Source organism: Lygodium microphyllum, chromosome 13 (assembly GCF_053477565.2).
Source record: "Lygodium microphyllum isolate KBCC chromosome 13, Lygodium_microphyllum_v1.1.10, whole genome shotgun sequence".
NCBI lineage: Eukaryota > Viridiplantae > Streptophyta > Polypodiopsida > Schizaeales > Lygodiaceae > Lygodium > Lygodium microphyllum.
The window spans coordinates 4,816,904-4,831,463 of NC_141147.1; positions in this window are offsets into that span (position 1 = coordinate 4,816,904).

Genomic DNA, 14,560 nt, shown 5'->3' on the forward strand with positions numbered 1-14,560 from the left:
ATTTGGGCTTATGTATTGCTTCATGGTTAATACGACCGGTGCTTCATGTATGTCATGCTCTCTTGGATGCGCTTGATGCATTGATAGGGTCACTTATCACTGGTGCTTTCTCTTGGGTTGTTTGAGCTTCTGAGCTCGCTTTGTACGCCTTTTGTGCCAGTGGGAGCATTTTACATGCTTGCTTGACCTTTGACAGTTGCATGCTATTGGAGCACTTACATGTATTTGGAGCAGTTTATGTCTTGAGCAGCTACATACGCATTGAGACTTTGGGATCATACTCCGATCTTTATGGATATGCATTGATGTACTCTTGGTTCACAGGATGCTTATGAGCTGAGTCTCATATTTGGATCTTTCTCTTTGAGTAGACACCTATTTGTGTCAGGTTTTGGCAGTTACAGGAACACTTTGCCTAGAGTGTTTGGGGGTGTGCCTTTCACTGGCAGATGTTATTTTGACATGCTTCGGTGTTGAGCTCATGTTCTTTTCACTGTCATTGGCCTTGCTTATGTCTGTTTCATGCCGGCTTTGGACCTAGCATTGTTTGCTTGACATTGGATCCTATTTTGGGACAGTTTGCTCTCTAGACTGCATACTTGCAATTTATTACAGCAAGCAGTTATTGGTGGACTGAGGTGTACTTTTCATGCTAAAATATCCTGATTTGGTGTACCGCACCTAGTACTAAGTGGGCAGCAACTTTTGGCACACTTTGCTCGCCCTTTGGACCCCGTTTTGGTCATTTTTGGGCAGTTTCTGCAGTAAAACAGCAAGCAGTTTTGGACTATTTGGGCATTTCCAGCCTGCATAATGGCGTCATCTTCGCATGATAGTGCAATCTTTAACATTACAAAGTTGGATGGTACCAACTACTCTTACTGAAAGAGTCAAATATGGCACGTTTTGGTGCAGAAATCTTAGATTAAGCCACTTCGGTTGAGTGGGGAGCAGCCTGAAACTATGGACAATGACGACTGGCTTGAACTTGATGAGCTATGCAAGTCCACGATTGTATTGTCTCTCACTGAACAGGTACATTATAATGTATTTGAGGAAGCACAGAGTGCATGGGATCTATGGAATAAGATCAAGAATCTTTATGATAAGAAAAGTCCGACGAGTCAGATGTACTGGTTGAAGCAGCTTATGGATCTGCGCATGAAGGATAATGCGACTATGTCTAGTCACTTGAGCTAGTTCCATGCTATACTGAAGAACTTGACTTCGCAGGATATCACCTTTGGAGAGGAAGTAACTCCTCTTTTCTTGCTTGGGACTCTGAATGAGTCATGGGATGTTTTCCGTACTGCTCTTTGTGCCTCTAGTGCTACTCTAAAATTGGCAGATGTTGAGAGTGCTCTTCTTCAGGAAGAGGTGAATCGCAAAAACTTGGATGCCTCTCGTGGTAGTCATGCTTTGACAGTTAGAGGCAAGAATGACAGGAATGATCGTGGTAATAACCGTGGTCGTGACTCGCAGAAGGGTCGGTCTAAATCTTGTGGCAAGTCGCGTAGTAAGTCGCGTGGGCGCAATGCAAATGTCACTTGTCATCATTGTGGGAAAAAGGGCCATATTAGACCACAGTGTCATGAGTTGCGCAATGAGAAGCGCAAGGATAAGGGGAAAGATAAAGTGCAGGAGAAGTCCTCTGATCGCAGCATAGTACCTGCGAAGTCCAGCGTCAAGATTGAGGAAATTAATGTCACGCAGACTAAGGAGTCCGATGGTGGTGATGAGTTTATACTTGCAGCTAGTTCTTTTGATGCTTCACACTTGACTGAGACACCTAGTATGTATGCACAGTGCTGGTTATTGGATTCAGGTGCATCCTTCCATGTGACGCCTTACCGTGAGTGGTTCCACTCTTACCGCACTATATCTGGTTCAGTCAGACTTGGAGACGACAGGTCTCTTGACATTGTGGGCATGGGTGATATTCAGTTGCAGTTTTCCACTGGCAGTTCATTTTTGCTTAGGAATGTACGTCATGTACCTGTGCTTATGCGCAGTCTTATGTCTGCAGGACAGCTGGATGATGCAGGATTTCATGCATGTTTTGGGGATTCTACCTGGAAGATTACTCGTGGCAGACTTGTGCTTGCTAGAGGCGCCAAGTCTGGCAACCTCTATCCTCTTGTTGTATCTGGGTCCTCAGTTGACCATGTTTTGGCAGTGGGTTCTATCCCACATGTATCACTTTGGCATGCTCGTTTAGGGCACATGTCTTTGAAGGGAATGAAAATGTTATCTGGTTTGCAGTATCTTCCGCCTTTGGATTATGCATGTTTTGACTCGTGTGATCATTGTCTTTATGGTAAGCAGAATAGGTCTACGCATAAGAAATCGGGTAGGCCACGCATGAGTGAGCCCTTGCCATTGGTGCATTCTGATGTTTGTGGGCCTATGCCTTGCATGTCTATGGGTGGCGCAAAGTACTTCGTTACCTTCATTGATGATTTTTCTAGGAAAGTGTGGGCTTATCCCATAAAGCAGAAGTCCGATGTCTTGGCAGTTTTTCAGAGATGGCTTGCTCTTGTTGAGAACCAGACTGGATATAGGCTGAAATGCCTTAGGACAGATAATGGGGGAGAATATGTCTCGCATACTTTTGAGCAGTTTTGTGATGACAGGGGTATTAAGCGTCAGTTGACCGCCCCTTACACCCCACCCCAGAATGGTTTGGCTGAGCGCATGAACAGGACTATTCAGGAGCGTGTGCGCTCTATGCTTAGCCATGCAGGCCTACCACAGAGCTTTTGGGCTGAGGCAGTTAGTACGGCAGTGCATGTCATAAACCGATTGCCTTCCAGTGGATTGGATTTCCAGGTTGCAAAGGAAGTTTGGGCTAGTAAGCCACCCTCTTATGCGCATCTCCGTGTCTTTGGATGTGAGGCATTCTGCCATGTGCCCAAGGACAAGAGGAGCAAATTGGATCCAAAGAGCATTAAATGCATATTCCTTGGCTATGGTGAGTTAGGAGAGATGGGCTATCACCTATGGGATCCGTAGGCGCGGAAAATAGTACGCAGCCATGATGTCGTCTTCCATGAAGACAAGATGCACAGGCAGCCTGAGAAAGGGTTGAGATCCGCAGAGTGATCTTTCAAGAGGAGCCTAGAGCTCCAGCACAGCGAGTAGTACAGCCTGCAACAGTTCCTCCATAGGGCCAGGGTGTTGGACAGGCAGTTAGACAGGCAGCAAAGCCTGCGGTGAGACGGTCTGCTAGAGACAGACGTCCACCTGACAGATTTCAGCCCTCTATGCATTATGTTTTGGTTACAGATGTAGGAGAGCCTTTCACTTATGATGAGGCTATGTGCAGGGGTGACAGTCACTCCTGGGAGAGGGCTATGCAGTCTGAGATAGGCTCCCTGCATAAGAATGAGACTTGGGATTTGGTTGCCTTGCCTAAGGGCAAGAAGGCTTTGCCATGCAAGTGGGTGTACAAGCTGAAAAGTACCCCTGGACACCCCAAGCCAGCATACAAGGCTAGATTGGTAGCAAAGGGTTTTAAGCAGGAACATGGTGTGGACTTTGATGAGATCTTCTCTCCTGTGGTTAAGATGACCACCCTGCGCTTAGTCTTGGCTTTGGTTGCACAGCTTGACTTAGATCTATATCAGATGGATGTCAAGACGGCTTTTCTACATGGGGACTTGCATGATGAGATTTATATGGATCAGCCTAAGGGCTTTGCAGAACCTGGCAGGGAGCACCTAGTGTGCAAGTTGAAGAAGAGCTTGTATGGCTTGAAGCAGGCACCTAGGGAATGGTATCATAAGTTTGATGCCTTTATGTAGTCACAAGGCTACAGCAAGAGTGCTATGGATCCGTGTCTTTACATGAAGAAAGCCCGTGATGGCAGTTTGCTTATCTTGGTACTCTATGTTGATGATATGCTGATAGCAGGGAAAGCTCATGATGAGCTAGATGCTCTTAAATCTCAGTTGAAGAAGAGCTTTGAGATGAAGGATTTGGGACAGGCCTCACATATACTTGGGATGCGCATTAAGCGCGATAGGCATCAGGGGCTTTTGTATCTCTCACAGCGGGAGTACATTCATAAAGTCCTTGAGCGCTTCCGCATGCAGGACGTAAAGCCTATTGGATGTCCATTACCTTCTTATGTGAAGGTATCACAGGCCGATTGTCCGCAGACAGATGAGCAGAGGGCCGAGATGGCCAAGATCCCTTATGCTTCAGCCGTAGGCAGTTTGATGTATGCCATGATAGCCACTCGTCCAGATATTGCGCATGCAGTTGGTGTTGTGGCACGCTATATGGCTACACCTGGCAGCAGACATTGGGATGCTGTAAAGGGTATCATGAGGTACCTAAAGGGCACACCAGATATGTGTATTTGCTATGGCAGCCAAGATATAGGGGTCATGGGATACACTGACTCCAATTATGCAGGACATGCAAATAGTAGGAAGTCCACTTCTGGCTATGTATTCACCTATGCTGGAGGGGCTGTCTCTTGGATGTCCAAGGTTCAGAAGTGTACGGCTTTGTCTACCACTGAGGCCGAGTATGTTGCAGCCACTGAGACTTGCAAGGAGGCCATATGGTTAGGCCGTCTAGTTGCTGACCTTGGGATTGATGCTACACCTACACTGCATTCGGATTCTATGAGTGTCATTCAGTTGGCTAAGAATCCGCTCTTCCATGCGAAGACAAAACACATTGAGGTGAGGTATCACTTCATACGTGGTGTCGTGGAGGACAGGTCTGTTGACCTTGTCAAGATCTCCACTGATGAGAATCCTGCAGATCTGCTCACGAAGAGCCTCACTACTGAGCGCTTTGCCTTCCTCAGGAGGTTGATGGGCGTTGGATGAGATGTCGCCTTTCCTCATCCCTTGTACCTATGTACATTTGTACTGTCTTTTCTTTTTTCTTTTCTCTCTCACTAGGGCAGATTTGCCTTTAAGTAGGAGGTTGTTGGGGTAAAGGCGCCTCCGCCGTGCCGCCCTGTGTATTACTACACTGACAGTACCCGCCACTGCACACTGCAGGTGGCGGGCGCCCGTCACGTCACTTTATTCTTTATTCTTTTAGTGACAGTTTGAATAAAGGAAGGCCCGGTCACACATTGTGACTGTTGGAGTTCCCATTTCTTGTCTCTCTCTTTCTTGCTCTTGCTCTCCTGCCATAGCTCGCGTGCAAGCTTCGATCCTTCTCACCTTTCAAATGTGCGTGTAAATAGACCCGAATTTTGCGTTTATATATCTGCGCAAATAGACTCTAATATAGACGCGCCAGTAGACGCACAATTATTTAACCACCTAAAATTAGCAATTCACATAATTAAAAAATCAAAGTTAATAATTATTTAACCACCTGAAATTGATTCTTGAGCATGCACATGTGCGCATGATAAAAACCATAGAATTAAGAATACACATTGAATCATTGAATTTAAAAAATAGAGTTAATAATTACTTTTTCATTGCTCTCTAATGAATGGCAGTTCCTTCAGTTGACAAGCCTGATATAAGTAATTTAGCGGCAAGCGACAGAAACCTTACAATTAATAGCAAGCATTGCAATATGTATCTCGTAATTTCTCTACGTACTTGAAGATGATAAAAGAGACTTTCTTTTTATTATGGAAAATTCAATTTAGCTTTAAAATTAACTATTGATTCTTGAGTATGCACGTGTGCACATGATAAAAAGCATAGAATTAGGAATACACATTGAATCAATAAGCAAATTAAGTATGTTATAGTGAATGATCCATCTCATCTTCAATGAGATCAGCCCTTGCTAAACTATCTACTTCTAGGTCTATGTTACCAAGAGGTAATGGAACAAATAAGTCTATCCCACTATCAAATGTGTTGCTATATTGCTCAATAACTTCATCAATATCATCGACAATCACATTATTGTCTTCTTCTCAGTTTCCTTGAACATCCTCGCGAGGTTCATCTTGTACTATATATGCATATCATCCATTATGGTGTCGTCATGCACATCATCATTAATTGTTGGATTGTCATCTGCTATCTCCATGTCGGTAATATTACCATATATTGGTTTTGAACGATTAGATATAGGGATGACATACCACCATCGGTTATTATTTACCATTGGATGATACACAACCTGTATTTGGAAAACAAAAGCAAAAAACTTAAGTACTTATTATATTGTGTATATGTATCACATGTATACATATAAAAAAGTTAGCCTTTGCATATATACCTGCTCGCATTGTTGAGGTAGTACTAATATGTCATTCTTGTTTTGGTGAAATTTTGTAGAGTCAATGATTACAAAACCACTTGGATGACGTCTGATTGTGCAATGCTCACCATTTGTTACCACTTCTTTAAACCACTTCACATCGAGTACATATATAAAGAATCGTTTGAAGTCAAGCTTCGGAATATCTTGGATCAAGCCACAATAACCTTCCATAGTACCATTGGCAGCCTCGAAGTGACAATCTTGGGTAATGAGAGCGGAATTTAGGTGACGGGAAGTGCTTAAAAATAGCTAAAAATTATGAAGATCAAGGGAAAAATATCCACCGTCAAAGGCGGCGGCTCGATCTAGGACGATTTTAAGCGCCAAAGTGCTTTAAAGGCGCCCGAGCGACACTTGGTGATTTTTCATAATTTTTCAGACAGTCATGCGGGTTGACACAAGCTACTGGCCAATGCGGGATGCTAAGCCGGACGCCCAGGATTTTTCAGAGCTCAATTCGGAGTCCGGACAGGGAAATGGCCAAGGAAACGGTCAAGATATGAAAAGGTGGACACTTGGGAGGCCAAATTTGAGCATGCCTTTTGAGTTTGGACCCCCCCCAAAAAATTTATGCACCTTATGAAGCAAAAAACGTGGAGAGAGAATGAAGAGACATGAAAAAACGTGGAAGAAGATGGCGCCCGAAAAATGCGCCATGAATGGATGAGAGGCATCATGGCTGCTGCAAACAACCCCCCCAATGGATTATGGGGCTTCATTCCCCTCTGTCTGTGGACTCTATCGCCGCCTCTCGCCCGAGAAATGGTGGTCTCTATGAAGAATTCTGATTTCAGTCTTTCTCTCTCCTCCCTCTCTCTCTTCTAAGAGGCAGTTCATGTGTGGGAAGGAGCAATGAAGAAAGAATGATGGAGACTTGTCCGGCATGGACCGGATTGCTCCACGAGCTGAGAATGGTGATTTGTGATGTTGCTGGACATGAAGTGTTGCTGTTTTCCAAATCTACAGCCATGGACACAAAACCCGAAACACGCGTTTAAGCGGTAAACTAAAAAATTACAAAGAAAATTTAGTGTTTTATGCTTTTGATTGATGGAATGCCGTTCATATGGACTAAGATTTGATTATGTTGCTGATTCTTCTGAGTTCTTACTGTTTATAACTAGAAATTATGAAAAACATGCATTTCATGGCTCGAAATAATGTCAAGAAACCCGAAAACCATGAAAAATGGGGAAAAACAAGGGTTTTGGGCGTATAAATGGGGAAAACCGTCGATACACATCAACTAATCTTTCAATTTTGTTGCAAATGAACTAAGGGCCACAGCCCATAAACTGGTTTTCATTTTCAGCAATTTAAAAAATACAAGAAAATGAAGAAAATGGGGGAAAATGATAAAAAAACCATGAAAAATAGGGGAAAAATACATTTGGGGCTACGAAAAATATAGAAAAAATAGGATTTATGTTTGTTGATGTATAGCAAGGCTGGGGCATGAAGTTATGCTTCAGTTCAGCCTTGTTTATATGTTTTAGTGCGTGTTTCCTTCCTTTCTCCATATAAAATGACAAGGAAACCCTAAAAGAAATGAATGTAATGATGCACTATCAGCGGGGGAGGGTAGAGTTGTGGAAAAAATGGTTAAATGCCGCTGAGCATGAGGAATAATTTGTTGATTTTATATGCATTGCATCTAGGACGGAATAATAATGATAAAAATTAAAACCTAGTAGCACGAAGATCACTTCGGTGCTAGGTGTTGCAGCGAAGCACAAAGCGGTTAGAAAGAACAGCATGAAAGAGATGTTTTGCACTTACACGCTGCTGGTTTTTTAAAATGTTTGAGCACTAGGCATCCACCTCTTTGCATGATCATTTAGAGGAAATTAAAAGTATCAGAGTTAGCTCCTGGATATGCATAGCAATTGTCTTCAGTAGGCCCTTGACCCACCGTTGAGAGCGTGAGGTTCCTATGCTGTAGGCTAGTCGAGGGTTATAGGGGAAGTCAAGTAAGGACAATGGTACATTCCTGGATACGTTTATTTGGTACCTTGAGTGACGTTTGTGCGAAATGTCTAAATGTTGAGCGGCGCATCGAGGGGCCAATCCCCGAGGTGTAGGAGAGTCGCAGAGGGTTGACGGCATTCAGCCGTAGGAGGAACCCCATGTGTATGTGTTTCGAGCCTTTTGGCTATGTGAAAGGGACTCCCTCTGAGGAGCAATATTGGGTTAGGATCAGTTGGACTACAACGTATTACAAACGCAATGTTTAGGAAGGCAGAGATTTTGATAGACGCTCCTGGCCGCGAGGCCGAGGGGTTGTCTTGCGCATAGTGACGAGGTCCGGCTAGTGCATGAGCCAGTGCCGGCCCGTTTTTAGGTCCATCAGTGGTGCGTCTGCCGGGAGCTGCTTAAAAGTGGCGGTTCTCGAATCCTGGTTGTTTAAGGACCAACTAGCAGTTTATGCCAGAGGATACTGAGCTTGACCCGTTATTTATTGATAAGCATCGTCTAGCAGAAATCCAAAAGCAAGAAAGAGACGAAAGAGCTAGGCGACGTGCTGAAATTTTTAGGAGATATTCCCCTAAGCGTAGCGGTGCTGAACCCTTATGAGGGAGTGGATCTAGTGGTCTTAGGACCACAAGTAGTAAGTTAGGAGAAGGCGGAAGCTCTAGTGCTCCCCTTCCTGCCATAAGGCAGTCCACGTCAATTGCGGGAGGTGTAACCCCACCGTTCCCTATTCCTAGTGCAAATCCAATCCTCGTCATGGCGCAGCCTATTGCAATTCCAGCAGGAACGACGGATTTGCCGGCTCTAGGTTACCCGCTACCCATTTTTAATGGGCTAGTTGAGGAAGATGCGGAACTCCACATTAGGGAGTTTCAAAAGCTGATGTTTAACTGTCGCATTCAAGAAGAAGGGCATTTAATGATGTTCTTCAACATGACTCTCAAAGGAAGAGCTGCTATATGGTATCATGGTTTAGAAGCCGGAACCATATTGAACATTGATGCATTTTATGGAGCTTTTCGAAGGGAGTTTGCCCCTGAAAGGGGTGGGCAATATTGGTTGCGTGTACTCAACGTGACCCGCCAAGATCCACACGAGGATATTCGTGCTTATGCGAAGAAGATAAAAGAGGTCTTCCGTAAGTTGGACACCTCTATTCCTATCCCCGCAGCTGCCCAATTGCAATATTTCCTACATGGTTTGGACTTTAATATTCAATTGCAGTTGAGTAGTGTTCCCTTGGGGGATATAGATACTGCCATTACACGAGCACAAGAGGTGGAATCCCGACTACAAGCAGCCTATGCTTCTAGAGGCAATTCGAACATGGGTTTAGTATTGGGAAACAATATGGCAATAGCCAATGGCAGTAGTGGCCAAGGGATAGCGATGGCTAACCCTAATGGGAGAGGGAACATGATACAGAATGTCCCTTTATTACCAGCTCCCCCTAGCATGTCGATGCCTACGGGCAGTCAAATGGCTCCAAGTAGTGGAGGCCAGGCGGTCAATTCTAACACCATGTCTGCAGCTCAACAGCCTGTGCCTAATCGAATTGTTAGGCCGATGGAGCGACATGGTAATGACCAAGGCTATGAGTCGAGTTCTTCCAATGTTCTTGGCGAGGTTAAGGACATGATGAAGCATTATACCGACATGATTACGGAGCAGTATCGACAAATAGCCGTTGATGTCAACTTCCTTAAAAAACAACAAAATTTAATAGGAAGTAGATACCCAGAGGAGGGTGCACCTTCGAGGTTTAGTTGTAAATGGTGTGGCGGGCAGCACTATCCAAGAAATTGCCCAAATGTTAAGTGCGACATTTGTGGAAAATCCGGCCATTTAGCAGCTACTTGCTGGAGTAAGATCAGTTCTCTCCAGCGAGGAAGTCGGCAACCAGGGCCTGTCAATCATCGTGCTCAAGGAAATGATTCCCAGCCAGAAAATGGGCCTAAACAAATACTTCAACGACCAAAGACGACGGTGGAAGAACTACCAAGTGGTAGTGGGGTTAGTTTGATTGAGGCTGTACGCGTTAATGATGCTGAAACCTCTAATCTGCGAGCTGTACTTACAAGAGGTCAAAAGGGTAGAGAGGCCGACAAGGATAAGCCTGTCGAAGGAAACCCTAAACAAGGCGACAAAGGAACACAAGTTTTGGATCCTTCCATGGAAGGGGGACCTTTGAAGCCTGTAGAAAGTAAAGCCGATAAGGAACCACCAAAGAAGAAGGTGAAAGTTAAGAAAGAGGCAATAAAGCCAGTTCAGCGACCTAAAGAGCGGATGATTTGGCGTGAAAAGCGAGCTCTATCGAACTATCATGAATTCGATTTGGCGAGCTCTCTTTGCGAAGTCAAGCCGGATGTGAACCTTTTGCAGCTTATTAAGCTTTCCCCAGGAGTACGCAAGGAATTTAGAAAGATCCTACGTACCGGGTATATCGTAGAACCTTTGGGTATTGCGCGAGTTGGTGATGACTGGTTCGAGCATGCTGAGAAGCATTGCCCAAGGGTTGCAGCCTATGTCGATGGGATATTAGTAGATTATGCTATTGTCGACACGGGATCATCTGTTAACATTATGAGTTCTGAACTGATGGAAAGGTTGGGTCTTGCGATTCAGAAAGATACCTCCGCAATTCTTAGAATGGCAGATGATAGTTTGAGACAGCCGGAAGGCTGCATTACTAAGGTCCATGTCACTGTTGCAAATGTAGAATGCCTGTTGGACTTTAGGGTGATTCGTTTTGCAGGGCGCCCAAGTTATCAAGTATTACTTGGACGACCTTGGATCTTGCAAGCGGACTGCCAAGTAGATATACCCGCCGGTCGATTGATATTCGGCAGAGGTGCCCAGCGTGTGGTAGTTGATGCTTATCCTGAGTCCCCGCAGAGTGAAAGAGCTCCTCTATCTTCTACAGAATTGGAGACATTAGAAGATTTATCTGGCAGTGAGACATCATCGAGTGATGAGTCCAAAGAAGGATCCACCACAGAGGACATCTATCAGATCACTTTGAACGAGCCGATAGAAGCCCAAGATCGTATAAGAGATGCAGATGTTATCGAGCTAGACCTTGGTACGCTTGATGATTCGCGGCCAATCAAATTAGGCTCTATGCTCAGCTCAGCAGAAAGGGAGGACTATGTGGCCTTGATCCAGGAATTCCGTGATATCTTTTCCTAGAGTTTTGATGAGTTGAGAGGCATCCCTCCCAGTCTTGCTGTTCATACAATTCCGTTGAAAGAGGGCAGTCGTCCTGTACGGCAGAAAGTAAGGCGTATGCCTTTCGAATTGAGGGACGGGCTGTTTGAGGAGTTACAGAAGCTTCGAAAAGCGGGTTTGATTTTTCCTGTGCAACACACGGAATGGTGTTCGCCAGTTGTGATTAGAAAGAAGAAGAATAATCAGATCCGTTTATGTGTAGACTTTAGGGAGCTGAATAAGCAGACAGTTAAGGACTACTACCCATTACCATTTATTGACCAGATTTTGGATCAATTAGCGGGTAGGGAGATATATTCGTTTATGGATTGCTTTGCAGGATACAACCAAATGGCAATTGCAGAAGAGGACAAGTTGAAAACAACTTTTATCACTGTATTTGGCACTTTTGCTTACCACGTGATGGCCTTTGGTTTATGCAATGCGCCTGGTTCGTGGCAACGAACAGCCGATAAGACATTTGGTGACATATCCCCTGACGAGTTGAGGGTGTTTATTGATGACTTAGGGGCCGCCACCGTGAGAGAAAGGCAGTTGATCATTCTGAGAAAATGCTTTGAGCGCTGTAGACAATTTTGCATCGCCCTAAACCCACGGAAGTGTGCTTTTGGAGTACCTTATGGGCTGTTGCTGGGTCATGTGGTTAGTTCGGTAGGAATTGCGACAGACCCCGAAAAGGTCAAAGTTATAATTGCCATGGGTCCACCACGCACTCCGAAAGAGGTTCATAGCTTTCTGTCTTCGGTTGGTTACTACCGTAGATTCATCAACGCCTTAGCAGAAAGAGCGTTGCCGCTTACAAACTTATTGTCCTTTAGCTGTTCGTTTGTATGGGGTGACCCTTGTAAGGTAGCATTCGAGGATGTGAAACAAGAGCTACAAGAGCGCCCGTTTTAAAAGCACCTAAAAGAGGTGAGGTATTCTACATATTTTCAGCAGCCACGATGTATAGTATCAGCTGCTGTTTAGCCCAAATTTGGGAGGAGAAGTGGTACCACCCGATTGCTTTTGCTAGTCGGAAGCTGGGGGTATCCGAAATCAATTACACTTACATGGAGAAATTGTGTCTAGCGATGGTTTTTGGGACCAAGAAGTTCAGGCATTACATTCTCTATGAGAAAGTCGTGCTTTATACGAAGGCGGAGGGACTTCGACTATTGATGAATAAGTTACAGCCGCCTGATCGTTTAGCGAAGTGGTTGATCACTTTGCAGGAATTTGATTATGAAATCAAGAGTAAGCCACCAAGGTTGCAAGGCATCGTGGAATGTCTAGTGGACTTTGGGGAGCCGAAAGAATCTGTGGCTGAAGGTAGTGACATGGAGATTATATTTAAAATAGATACAGCATCTATTCCCTCCTGGTATGCTGCAATAACGCATTATTTATCAACAGGAGAGGCGGGATCCGAACTATCTAAGGCTGAGAAAAGGAAAATTAAGCAGCAAGCGTTAAAGTTTGCCTTGATTGCAGGTACATTATATCGGCAAGGGGTTGATGATATCTATCGCCGATGTGTGATGCCTGACGAGGTACCATTCATTTTGGAGGAGTGCCATGATTCTGCTTGCGGTGGCCATTTTGTTGGACGGCTTACAGCACAAAAGGCTTTAAGAGCAGGTTATTGGTGGCCTGCCATCTTCCAGGATGCGTTTACGTATGTTAAGAGATGCGATATTTGCCAACGACATGATAGTCGAGAGAATAGGAAACGACCACTCACCCCTATCATGGCGATACTTCCATTTGAGAAGTGGGGAATAGACTTTGTGGGTCCTATTACTCCATCATCGACTACGCAAAAGCGGTACATCATTGTAGCAACTGACTACTTCACAAAGTGGTCAGAAGCACATGCAACAAGGAAAGATGATGTTAAAGAAACTGCTAGTTTCCTTCTAGAGCAGATAATATGCCGGTTTGGTCCGCCGAAAGAATTAGTTTCGGACCGCGGAACTCATTTCCTGAATAAGGTGATCAAAGGATTAACAGAGTTGTGGAACATCAAGCATAACAAGACAACCCCATATAATCCGCAAGCCAATGGTCAGGTTGAAAGCACCAACAAGCAGCTTGTGGGCATCCTGTCCAAAACTGTGTCGGAAAAGAAACGGGATTGGGATAAAAAGTTATACGTGGCAGTGTGGGCCTATAATACGACTTTCAAACGAGCCACTGGCCATACCCCGTTCAAGTTAGTATATGGGGAGGAGTGTGTCTTGCCTTTAGAGATTGAGCTGCCGACTATTCGGTTTGCCATCAATCATTCTTTGAGCGATGAAGACGCTCTTTTTGAGCGCTTGACGACATTGGCACATTTAGATGAGCTTAAGTTGCAGAGCTTGTTGCACCAAGAAGTGGCGAAACGCCGAATGAAGAAGCTACACGACCTTAAAGCCAAGAAGTACACCTTCAAGAAAGGACAGCTTGTTCTGTATTATGATGCACGACGTGAATTATTCCCAGGCAAGCTAGAACCCAAATGGGATGGGCCCTATAAGATCGTTAGGATAGGAAAGAATAAATCTACAGTGTTGTTAGCTGACCTTGAGGGGATAGAATTTAAAAATAAGGTTAATCTTAATAAGATTAAACCTTATTACTTCTGATTGCACTAATGCTATGACTGCCTTGCAGGTCTAGGAAAGATCGATCAAACATCTGCAAGGAAATCGTAATAGAGGTTGATGGGTCGTCTGATCCCTTATTTAGAACACCCATATTTGGAACAGAGATATCATCAGGGAAAGCTCATTTGGTGGAGCAAAGGATACAAGGTGATTGAGCAAGAAGGCGGGACATTCATTTGGGAAATCAAGGTCTTCTGCCATCACTGCCTACAAATTTTGACGAGCATCCCTGTTGAATTCAATGATGATGGAGGGATGGAGGGATGGAGCCTACAGTCCACCCGTTGAATATGCTGAATTTCGATTACCATAATTACGCGTAGAGTCCAGGATGGCAGGATATGTAAACCCTTTATGGACGTACACCTTGTACTTTGATGGGGCGTCCAGGGGTGCATGCAAAAAAGGAAGTGTAGGAGTTGTCATCCGAGACCCCCGACGACGCATTGTCATGAAGTTAGCTGCTTATC